The sequence below is a fragment of the Polistes fuscatus genome, unplaced genomic scaffold (assembly GCF_010416935.1).
Source record: "Polistes fuscatus isolate 324 unplaced genomic scaffold, CU_Pfus_HIC Scaffold9, whole genome shotgun sequence".
NCBI classification, from domain to species: domain Eukaryota; kingdom Metazoa; phylum Arthropoda; class Insecta; order Hymenoptera; family Vespidae; genus Polistes; species Polistes fuscatus.
In genome coordinates, this window is record NW_025113173.1 from 1,074,382 (window position 1) to 1,086,623 (window position 12,242).

Below are 12,242 nucleotides of genomic sequence, written 5' to 3' on the forward strand. Positions count from 1 at the left end.
CGTCCTCCTTTCAATAAAAAAAAAGAAATAAGAAGAAATTAACATTTCACGAAGCAATTAATATCGCTAAGATCTATCTTATCGATTAAGTCGAGAAAAAGAAAAAAAACAAATTAATTAATAATACATATACAACGTTGATGAAAACAACGATGACAACAACGATTCGGCAAGCATTCGGCGGTGGTCTTAGTTCGTGGATCGTACTGCGCATGCGTCACCCCACTACCAAGAACGTGTACCGAACGGAGCTGCAGTATCAGCTACGTCGTTGACGCGGTAGGATCGGTGTTCTGTTACTTTCTATCTCTTTCTCTTCCTCTCACTCATTCTCAATGTTTTCCCCTACTCTATCTCTCTCTCTCTCTCTTTCTCTACCTACCGCGCAACCACCTACTACGTCGCACGCGTCGTTCACGTATCTCTCTCTCGCTCTTATAGGCGCATCGCTCGTGCCATCTCTCTCTGTTCGTCTCGAAAATAAATAGGACGGGAGAGAGAAGGACAGGAAGAATATATAGAAAAAGAAATACGAGAGAGAGAGAGAGAAAAAGGATAAGAGAAAGAGAGTGAACGAGTGAGTCGTGTGTCCGGCAGTGGCCCGGACGAAGGTTGCTGCTGCTGTTCCTGTTGTTCCTGTTAACTGTCATTCCTGTTCCTGATTTTTTTCAACTACTACTACTACTTCGTCATTTTTTTGTCACTTTCTTCTTCCTCTTTCTCTCTCTTTCTCTCTCTCTCTCATTCACTTACTTATTCATTTTTTAATTGGTTTTTTTTTTCTTCCATTATCTTACGTCACTCTTCCCCCTCCTCCTCCTCCTCCTCCTCCACCTTCAATTCCTACCCCTTATCATTCCTCCTTCCCTTAAACATCAATCCGTTCATTTCGACGTTACCTGTAACATATCACTCCCTCCTATTATTTCTTCTCTCGAAAGTTTGATAATACGTACACCCCCATAAGAATGAATTTTTCTTCTCGCAGAGTGTGTTTTAAATTCGGTGTTCGTTCAACGCGTCCAACAACTCTGTTACTTGGAACCAACAACCATCTCGCGAGTTCTTCTTCCTCTCCTCAATTTTCTGAATATTCAAGAAAGAATTAGAGAGAGAGAGAGAGACAGAAAAAAGGGATTGAATTTTTGGAAGATAATATTTAATCGAGTGTGTGCGGATTTAATACGAGAAAAAACAGTAATACGATGATGCAAGATCTTCGTATAAAGACCATCGTTAATTCTACGTTTGATTATTATTCGCGTTGTTGTTGTTATTATTATTATTCGTCTGACAACGTTAGAACCAATAAGAATTACGTTAAATTATTATTTAATCGAAAATTCAATTATCCTTCGAGAGGAATTTTTGTTTCGACGGAATAATACGAAAGAAACTCGTCAAATAAGTGTCCTCCCTCCACAATCGCGATTATATTATTTTATTATTATTATTATTAATAATATTTTAATATATATATTATTTTTTCTCGTGAAAAAAATTTTTCTGAGACTCGCGAAAGGTGTGGTGCTTTGATATATATATATTCCTTGCTTTTTGTGACGAGAAGAGGACCATTGAGAAATTGTACCTGTGCACCAGGTGATTCCAGTTAGTTCCTCACCTAAAGGGAGTACCTTCGAACGAAACTACACCCACCGAGAGTTGACCGATCAGCTGTTCGTTCACCGGGTGACGACGCTTCGATTTCTCCAGGTTAGTAACCAAATCAAATTATCTTTTTCTTCACCTTTTTTTCTACGTTTCAATCAATTGTTCCACTTTAAACGCTGGAACGTAGAAGAAACCAATCAGAACACAGTAAATCTTCGTTATTATTATTTCTTATTTAGTATATAAAAAAAATGAATTATTATATTTATTATTTAATAAATATTTTTATTTGCTAAATAAAATGAATTTACGAATAGTTTTTTAGTGTTAAATGTTAATACAAATTATCTGACTTTCTTATTTAGTATAAAAAAACAAATGAATTATTATATTTATTATTTAATAAATATTTTTATTTGCCAAATAAAATGAATTTACGAATAGTTTTTTAGTGTTAAATGTTAATATTAATTAATTTAATGTTTAAAAGTATGAGTCTTTTTTTTTTAATTTTTTTTTATTGATATTATTTATAATAATAAAAATTGCATATTAATTCACTTTTGCAAATTATAGAAACATTCTGGAGTAACATTCTGGAGTAACCCTTCTTCTAAACCCTTATCTCGTTTATTTTAAAGATCGAGAGATTATTATTAAATTAAAGGGAATGAAACAAAAAACAATTTTCGTAATACGATCCTTGAATATTTTTTGAAACGTTACAATTATTGATTTTATTCGTACGTATTCTCGTTTTTCTTTAATTAAGCATAAATATTTACTTTCTTAACAGTTTATTATCGATGACAAATGTTTTGATAACGATCGATAAGATCGATCGATCATCTTTCTAACGATAGGAATGAAACGACACACTGTAAAGTATTATTATTATTATTATTATTATAATAATTAAAAAAAAGAAGCATATTTTATTTTATTTTATTTTATTTTATTTTATTTTACAGGATAAACCAATTAACACGAAAATTTACAAAAATAGGTCGGGTAAAAAAATACTAGGGAAATATTTAGGGAAAAAAGAATAAAATATTAGTTACTATTAGAAAATAGTTAGTTAGTTAGTTTTATTAACGTCATCGTATTATTATTATTATTATTATTATTATTATTATTATTATTATTATAATTATTATTAAAAAAAAAGAAGCACATATACCATTTATTTTATTTTATTTTTTATTTTATGTGATAAACTAATTAACAGAAAATTTACAAAAATAGGTCGGGTAAAAAAATACAAATATTTAGGGAAAAAAGAATAAAATAATAGTTACTATTATAGAAAATATTTAGTTAGTTAGTTTTATTACGTTATTAGTTTTAGTTATTAGTTTTATATGTCATCGTAGTATTATTATTATTATTATTATTATTATTATTATTATTATTATTATTATAATAATTAAAAAAAAAAATAGAAGCATATATACCATTTTATTTTATTTTATTTTTTATTTTACGGGATAAACCATAAAATGATAGTTACTATTATAGAAAATAGTTAGTTAGTTTTATTAAACGTCATCGTAGTATTATTATTATTATTATTATTATTATTATTATTATTATTATTATTATTATTATTATTATTATACTATTTTATTCTATTTTATTTTTTATTTTACGGAATAAACTAATTAACACGAAAATTTATAAAAATAAGTCGAGTAAAAAAATACTAGGGAAATATTTAGGGAAAAAAGAATAAAATGATAGTTACTATTAGAAAATAGTTAGTTAGTTAGTTAGTTAGTTTTATTAACCGTCATCGTAGATTTCTTTTGTCGTTGTTAAAAGCATAATGAAGGGGGGCGGAGGTGTTCAGAGTACGATGCGACTTGATTGAATTTAATCATGTCTGGACTATATCTAGGACACTACTCGATTTATATTAAACTGTGTGACATTTATCGTTCGTTCGTACATGTCTACACGTATGCATGTATGCATACGTGTGGGTGTGTGCGTTTTGTGAGAATAATAATCATCATAATAATCATCGTAGATAAATATAAAATTCGATATTAAAACCCTTTTACTGAGATATATGGTAAATTTTGTACTTTCTGCGAATTAATACGAATATGTTTGTATACACGTGTTTAAATAAATGTAAATATGCATAAAAATTTATTGGATAATATCAATGGGGATATTAAATGCTATTTTGAGAATATAATATCTCGTTATTTAGATTAGAAATATTTGTCCGATTAAATCATTGTTTTTATCTTTTTATCGCATTACGAGTCTTTTTTCTGTTTCTTTTTTTTTTTTTTTTTATCGATAATACAATATACATTTTTCGTGTATATTCGTTCAAGGTTTAACAAATAGACGGATATATTATTTTTTTTCAAATTGCTATAATATTTTTCAAATTGACAATTTGAAAAATATTTCGTATATTTTTCGTATATTTAAATTGGCAATAAAAAAAGATTAGAAAAAAATTTAATAATTTTAATAATTGAATTTAATAATTAAATAAATTTTTTTCGTATATTTAAAATTGGCAATAAAAAAAAAAGAAAAAAAAATGAATAAATAATGTTGATAGAGATGATTTAAATTCGTGGCAAATTGGATTTTTCAAAATTCGTATCTAAACGCGGAAACTTCTATTAAATGCAACCTTCAACGTAATCTCGACGGAAATTCGTTTAAATAAAATCGTATCGTTAAATTATTTCGATGATTTTTTTTTTTATTTAATTTCCAAATTATTTATTAAAAATAATAATTTCTCTCAATGTGTTCTAATTGGATTTAATATCGAGAGAGATCTTTTTTTCTTTATTTTTTTTTTCATTTTTATATAAGATAAAAATTAAAAATAATTAAAAATTAAAAATAAATAATCTAAAATTAAAAATAATTTGTCATAATTATCAAACTAACATTTCTCTTCGGAATAAAATTTAACGAGGAAAAAAAAGAATTGTTGTTCTTCTATTAAAAAAAAAAAAAAAAAACCAAAAAAAATGGAATTGCAATTAAAAAATCGAATCGAACGCGTTAATAAACGCTTGTTTATATTTAAATGAAAAGTTAGAGACAAATCAAATTCTTTGAAGAAAAAAAAAAGGAAACAAATAAAAATGAAGAAGAAAGAAGTAGCGAACGATGGTTCTTACAATGAATGAATTTCATTGGCAACTCGAGTTACCCCGTCAGTTTTCACTTTCTTCCGAGGTACCTCGGACCGGTTCGACGTTCAATCTCGCGTGTCCTGCTTTTTTTTTCTTTTCTTTTTCTTTTTTCTTTTTTTCCCCATTGGTCCTACCGATGTACCTTTGACAAGGATTTGCACTTTTATTTTCTTTTTTTTTTTTAAGGGAAATCCACGATACGCTAGATTTCATTTAACGAGTTAACCACTTTCACTTTCTTTTAACTTCCTCTTAGAAGGTAAAAGTTTATCCACTAATTTTAGAAACAAAAAAAGAAGAAGAAGAAGTAGACAAAATTTCTTCACTCGACTACTTTTTTTTTCTTTCTTTCTTTTGGTTAGAATTAAAAAAGAAAATAACAACAACAACAAAAAGAAGAATAAATTTAATAAATAATTTAATAAATTTAATAAATTTATTAAATAGAAGAATAATTTAATAAATTTAATACATTTTTTAAAAGAAGAAATAATTTCATTCGCATTGGAGGATTCAATTTTTGTTCCATTCGAACGAACATTTTACGTTTAAAAACTGTTCGTTACTTTCGCGTTTGAAATTTTATTCGTTCGCGAGTTAAAAAAAAAAAAAAAGAAGAAAGAAAAAAAACACGCGTAATATTATTTTAGTGCACGCTGACCGAATGAGAAAAATCAAGTGAAAATATATATAAAAAAAAAAAAAAAGTATACTCGAGAAAAAAACTCGGAAGAAAAAGTATACACGAACGAACACGAATACGAATACAAAAATAAATACGAACACGTATGTGTGCGCATACACACACACAGACACAGACACACGTATACAAAGATTGGTCCGGGTTACCTGACCTGTTTTTTTTTCGACTCTCTTTTTTTACGGCATCGTAATACTTGAAATTTTTGTGGAAAAAAAAAGAAAAAGAAAGAACAACTAGGTAGACCATTACGAATTAAAATCGACGAATTTGAATAGAACGTGTTGCAACTTCAAATTAGTTGCATGCAATAGATTATGTATAATACATTCGATGTAATACGATGTAATACGATGTAATAATTCTCGAGATTAACAAAATGTCACGTAAAGTTCACGAGACGAGGTTATTATAATAATTTGATAATTATTTAAAAAAAGAAAAATTGTAGCACGTATATATATTAAATATATAGATTATTAATATAATTTTATTATTATTTTTATTATTTATTTTATTAATATAATTAATTTATTATATATATATATTAAATTGTATATTATTATTGATTAATTCATACACGTATACACACACACACACACATACATAAGAGAATTATTTTTAAATTGTAGCACATATATATTATTAAAATTATTACATATATATAATATATTATTACTGTAATTTTATTTTATTATTTTTATTACTTATTTTATTAATATAATTAAATTATTATTAAATATATCTAATATATATATTAAATTGCATATTATTATTTTTAAATTGTAGCACGTATATATATATATATATTATTAAAATTATTATATATATAATATTTTATTACTGTAATTTTATTTTATTATTTTTATATTTATTTATTAATATTATTAAATTATTATTAAATATTTTAATATATATATATTAAATTGCATATTATTATTTTTAAATTGTAGCACGTATATATATTTAAATTTATTTATATATATAATTATTAATATAATTTTATTATTTTTATTTTATTTTTATTATTTCTTATTAAATTATTTTAAATATATTTAATATATATATTAAATTGCATATTATTATTTTTAAATTGTAGCACGTATATATATATTATTAAAATTATTATATATATATTATATTATTAATATAATTTTATCTTATTATTTTTATTATTTATTTATTAATATTATTAAATTATTATTAAATTATTATTAAATATATTTAATATATATATTAAATATCATATTATTATTGATTAATTCATACACACGTACACACACACATACATAAATACGTACATACACAATTATCTTTCTAATTCAAATTAGTACGATTTGATTTACATTGTTGTTGTTGTTTTTTTTTACATCTGTGAGAAAGAAATGTATATTAAATTTCATAGTCTTTAATACACGGTAAAAAAGAAGCCCCGATGAGAGGTTACGACTGTGGTCTATCGTTTGACCTACATTAGAAAAACTAAACAACATATATATATATATATTAGAATTTTTTCGTTCTATTTTTTTTTTTACGCGATTTAGAAAATACCTTGGAATTAGGTAAAAAAGAATTTGCGTTTCTTTCCTTATTCACGTAAAACGAATACTTTTCTCCGATATTTTTAATTTTAATATTTTTTTAATATTTTTTTTTTAATATTTTTTTTTTAATATTTTATTCTTTCATTTTATTACTTCTCTTTCTTCTCAATATGTTAGAATAATTTATTCGTATGATTTTTATCCGTTCATAAGAAAAATATACGTCGTAGTTTTATCTCGAATATAATTTTAAAGAAAAAAAAGAAAAGAAAAAAAACACGTTACCTCAGAAACATTTTTATAAATAAATGTAGATGCATTCATGAAAATGAATAAACGAATAACACATGTGTATCGTATTTTATATACCGTTCTCTTTAAAGAATAATCTATTCATGTAGTATTATTTATGTATATATGTATGTGTGTTTGTGTGTGTGTATGTGTGTGTGTGTAATGTACGTAATATACTTATCCAATCGTTTGAATGGATGTCAAGAGAAGCCGATCTACGTGACATTTTGCATCGATGCACAAATAAGATTAAAACAATTTAATCGATATATCACGGGATAAATGTCGGATTTATCTTTTTTTTCATCCATTCATTTATCTCGATCTAAAAATTTAATTTTAATACGAGAAGAAGAAGAAAAAATGAAGAAAATAAAAGAGTGGTAGTAAAATATTGCAAATAATTCGAGAATTTGTTTTAAAAATGTTTTTTATTTAAACGTATGAACGTATACATACATGTATATGTTACAAGTATTGTAACAATATTGTAACAGTATAATACTTTAAAAAAGATGGTATAGGATTTGTGGTAATATTTTTTGTTTAATATCGTTTAATATTTTCATTCATATTTTCGTTGTTAATTATCTTCAAAATATATAGTAATGCTTTACGAAAATGATTTTAGGATTTATTTGAATATTTTTCTTGAATATAGTTTAATATTTTCGTTGTTTAATTATCTACAAACCAAATTATTGGAGCTTTACAAAAGATGAAATAGAATTTATTTTAATATTCTTCTTTAGGTTTAATATTTTCATTCATATATTTTTGTTGTTAATTATTTACAAAACATAATGTATAGTAATACTTTACAAAAGATGTTAGAATTTATTTTAATATTTTTCTTTTAGTTTAATATCTTCATTCATATACTTTCGTTGTTAATTATCTACAAAACAAAATATAATAATAATTTACAAAAGATGTTAGAATTTATTTTAATATTTTTCTTAATATAGTTTAATATTTTCGTTATTAATTATCTACAAACCAAATTATAGAAACTTTACAAAAGATGTTAGAATTTATTATAACATTTTTCTTTAATATAGTTTAATATTTTTCTTGTTAATTATCTACAAACCAAATTATTCGAACTTTATAATTAGAATTTATTTTAATATTTTTCTTCAATATAGTTTAATATTTTCATTCATATATTTTCGTTGTTAATTATCTACAAAACAAAATATATAGTAATACTTTACAAAAGAGGTTAGAATTTATTTTAATATTGTCTTTAAGATAGTTTAATATTTTCGTTATTAATTATCTACAAACCAAATTATTGGAACTTTACAATTAGAATTTATTTTAATATTTTTCTTCAATATAGTTTAATATTTTCATTCATATATTTTCGTTGTTAATTATCGACAAAACAAAATATATATGAATACTTTACAAAAGATATTAGAATTTATTTTAATATTGTTCTTCAATATAGTTTAATATTTTTCATTCATATATTTTGTTGTTAATTATTTACAAAACATAATATATAGTAATACTTTACAAAGATGTTAGAATTTATTTTAATATGTTCTTCAATATAGTTTAATATTTTCATTCATATATTTTTGTCGTTAATTATCTACAAAACAAAAGATATAGTAATACTTTACAAAAGATGTAGAATTTATTTTAATATTGTTCTTCAATATAGTTTAATATTTTTGTTGTTAATTATTTACAGAACAAAATATATAATAATACTTTACAAAAGATGTTAGAATTTATTTTAATATTTTTCATTTAGTTTAACATTTTCATTCATATATTTTTGTTGTTAATTATCTATAAACCAAATTATAAAAACTTTACAAAAGATGATAGAATTTATTTTAATATTTTTCTTCAATATAGTTAAATATTTTCATTCATATATTTTCGTTGTTAATTATTTACAAAACAAAATATGATAGGATTTGTTTGAATATATCACTTCAATATATATACATTTTACGAGATTCATTTGGTGGTACAGAAAACAGGGTAGAAGGGTGAAATAACACCGTAAATGGAAGCGACCAACATTCTAGGCCAATTAGAGTCCAAGCCCAGGGACGTTTCTAATACAAAGTAGGATTTCAGAATAGACCTGTTAGTTACACGTGTCTCTCTCTCTCTCTCTCTCTCTCTCTTTCTCTGGTATTTATGTGTGTATGTGTGTATGTAATGGAACTACGAATGAGAGAAAGAAAGAGAGAGAACAAGAAAACATAACGTAATACTTTAATTTGCTTATGCGATTTTTTTCTTTCCCTTTTTTTTTTTTCTACTATGTTTCCATAGAATTCATTCGTGATTGCGTTTATACAAACAGTGGGTCATTGTTATAACGTGCTCAATGCACGAACGCGTGACCAACTTTAACCAACGTGTATATATATATATATTCTATATAAAATGACGAAGAGACAAATATTGGCACGAATTACATTTTTCTAGAACGTATTTCTATTCTTTTTTTTTTCTTTTTTCACAAAAATCCACTACTTCATTTTTTGACTATATTTTAATATAATATATATATATATGTATCTTTCAAGTATTATTTTTAGTATTATTTTATTATTATTTTTAGTATTATTTTTAGTATATTTTAGTATTATAGTTTTTTAGTATTATTTTTTTAAATAGGTAAATTTAAATGAAGTTTTAATTGACCTGTTATATAAAAAAAGAGAAAAGAAAATTATATAATAAATATAATACATAAAAGGCAAAGGTTTTTATATACATCTGAAAATAATTGTTAATTATTTTTCAAACAAAATATATAGTAATACTTTACAATATATTTGATACAATACAATACAATTGATTTCTTAAAAGTTATTTAATAACTTTTCATATATTTTCGTTGTTAATTATCTACAAAAGATGTTAGATTTGTTAATATAATTTTCTTTCCTTCATTATTTAATAATAAATTAAAAATAAAGAAATATTAAATAAAATAAAATAATATAATTGAATCGATCGATCAATTTCTGTTTATATTTTCTTTTTTCTTTTCCAATAATCTTTTGGGAAAAAGTATAATAGAAGTAGGTGGGGTGAGGGTTTGTGGGTGGGGTGAGGGGTTGGGGGTGGAGTCGTAAATAGGTTTTGAGAAAGATAAGACCAGTCTGGCATGTAACGAGTGGCACATGTCGCGTGTTCATCACGCGAACGAAATTATGGCACACGATCGGTTCCTGTGCCACGTTTGCAAATAGGGGAACCAACGAACAAAGCGTTCGTTGCATTCGAATTTATTCCATTGGGGGGACTGTTTAGGTGGGTGTGGGAAGGGTGGAGGAGGAGGAAGATTTGTTTCTATACTCCCTTTGGTGTGTTACGTCGTAAACAGGAACCCTTATCTTATATTTCACACATACACAGATATATTTGTATATATATATTACACTTCGCATCTAAATTTTCAAGGTCTTACTTTGCTAACGATTTGGTGATAGATCGATTAACTCGTATCACTTTTTTCTTTTTTTTTTATCGTTATTTGTATTATTCATTCTTCAAGCATGACGTCATAGTTGAAATTAAGTAACGATTTTAATAATAGGAAATATTATATGTTATTGTTACTGTCACGATACTTTGATTAACGTGTACGTAATTAATCTAGCATGTTTAAATTATATTTTTATAAGATATATACATATATATGCTAGTTTTATTATATTATATAATATATAATTATATATAAAATTTATATTATGATAGATACTATATGAGCCGTTTATTTTGAAAGTGGCCTAACTCCTTTTTTCATATTTTTTTCCGGTTATCCACGGTAACATGTACAGCTTCAAATTATCTATCATCATAAAGCATTTAAGATTTTTTATATTCCGAGTAAATACGGTAATTCTGGACACATAAGTTTTCAGAGTTAGTTGAATCACTGAACCGTTTATTTGAAAGTGGCCTAACTCCTATTAGGAGTAGAGATTTTGGTTGGTAGAAATGGCATTAAAAAAAATAATTTACTGTTTGTCCCCCGAGAGTATTACATATATCAAAAAGTGTCGGAAAGGTAATAACTTTATTGTACATGAAATGAGACAAGAAGATTTTGTATGAACAAAATTATTAGAAGACGCAATTTTTAAAAGGGTCAAGAATTCTAACGGAGAACCAATAAACTGGTTAAAAATATGTTGGATGCGTTTTGTCAAAATGAATAAGATTTTCTATAAGACATCAATGAAGAGAACGAAAATTTGAAAGTCCTGAATTTAATACCACGTCGGGGTAGACCAAGAAAGTTCGAAAATATGTATTGACACCACTGTATAAAAATATAAGACAAATTACAACCGCAAAATTCAAGGACATAATTGACTTATTACGATATATACCACCGGAACATCATGATTTCTTTAAATCCCTTTCACATACACAAAATGTAGATGAGTGAAAATTGTTTTGTAATTTATGTTTGTAAAAAATATTTGAATCGCATAATTTATGTTTTTAAAGTGTTATAAAGATATGTAAAATAAATAAGTATTGTTTTTCGCAATTTGAAGCATCTTAAATTATGTTGAATGGACTTCGGTTCCTTCAAATTTATAACGAATCTGGTTGTTAATTTTGAAAGTGGCCTAACTCCATTCTTGGTAAGAAAACGCATATTATTCACTTAATAATTGCCATTATTAATAGGAACTGTAAATTGAACACCTTTAGATACACTAAGCAACATAACTCATTGTTATTCTTTACGTATATTTTTAATTGCATTGAAACGCAAACCTTTAAATATCTCAATTTAAGGTTATATGGAGTTAGGCCACTTTCAAAATAAACGGCTCATATAGATTAATTATTATATATAATTATATATAAAATTTATATTATAATATATACTGTATATATAGATTAATT

General features: G+C 24.8%; 1 long non-coding RNA gene across 4 annotated transcripts; it reads left to right on the plus strand.

The window, feature by feature from the left end:
- Positions 1-285: 285 nt before the first annotated feature.
- On the plus strand, positions 286-1,126 carry LOC122525669. Of its 4 annotated transcripts, none has more exons than XR_006305855.1 (2): positions 286-638; positions 989-1,126. It is a non-coding gene; the product is annotated as an uncharacterized LOC122525669 (long non-coding RNA). The 4 variants fall into 4 exon arrangements; XR_006305856.1 differs by having other exon boundaries at positions 286-611; XR_006305857.1 differs by having other exon boundaries at positions 575-645.
- The last annotated feature ends 11,116 nt before the right edge of the window (positions 1,127-12,242 follow it).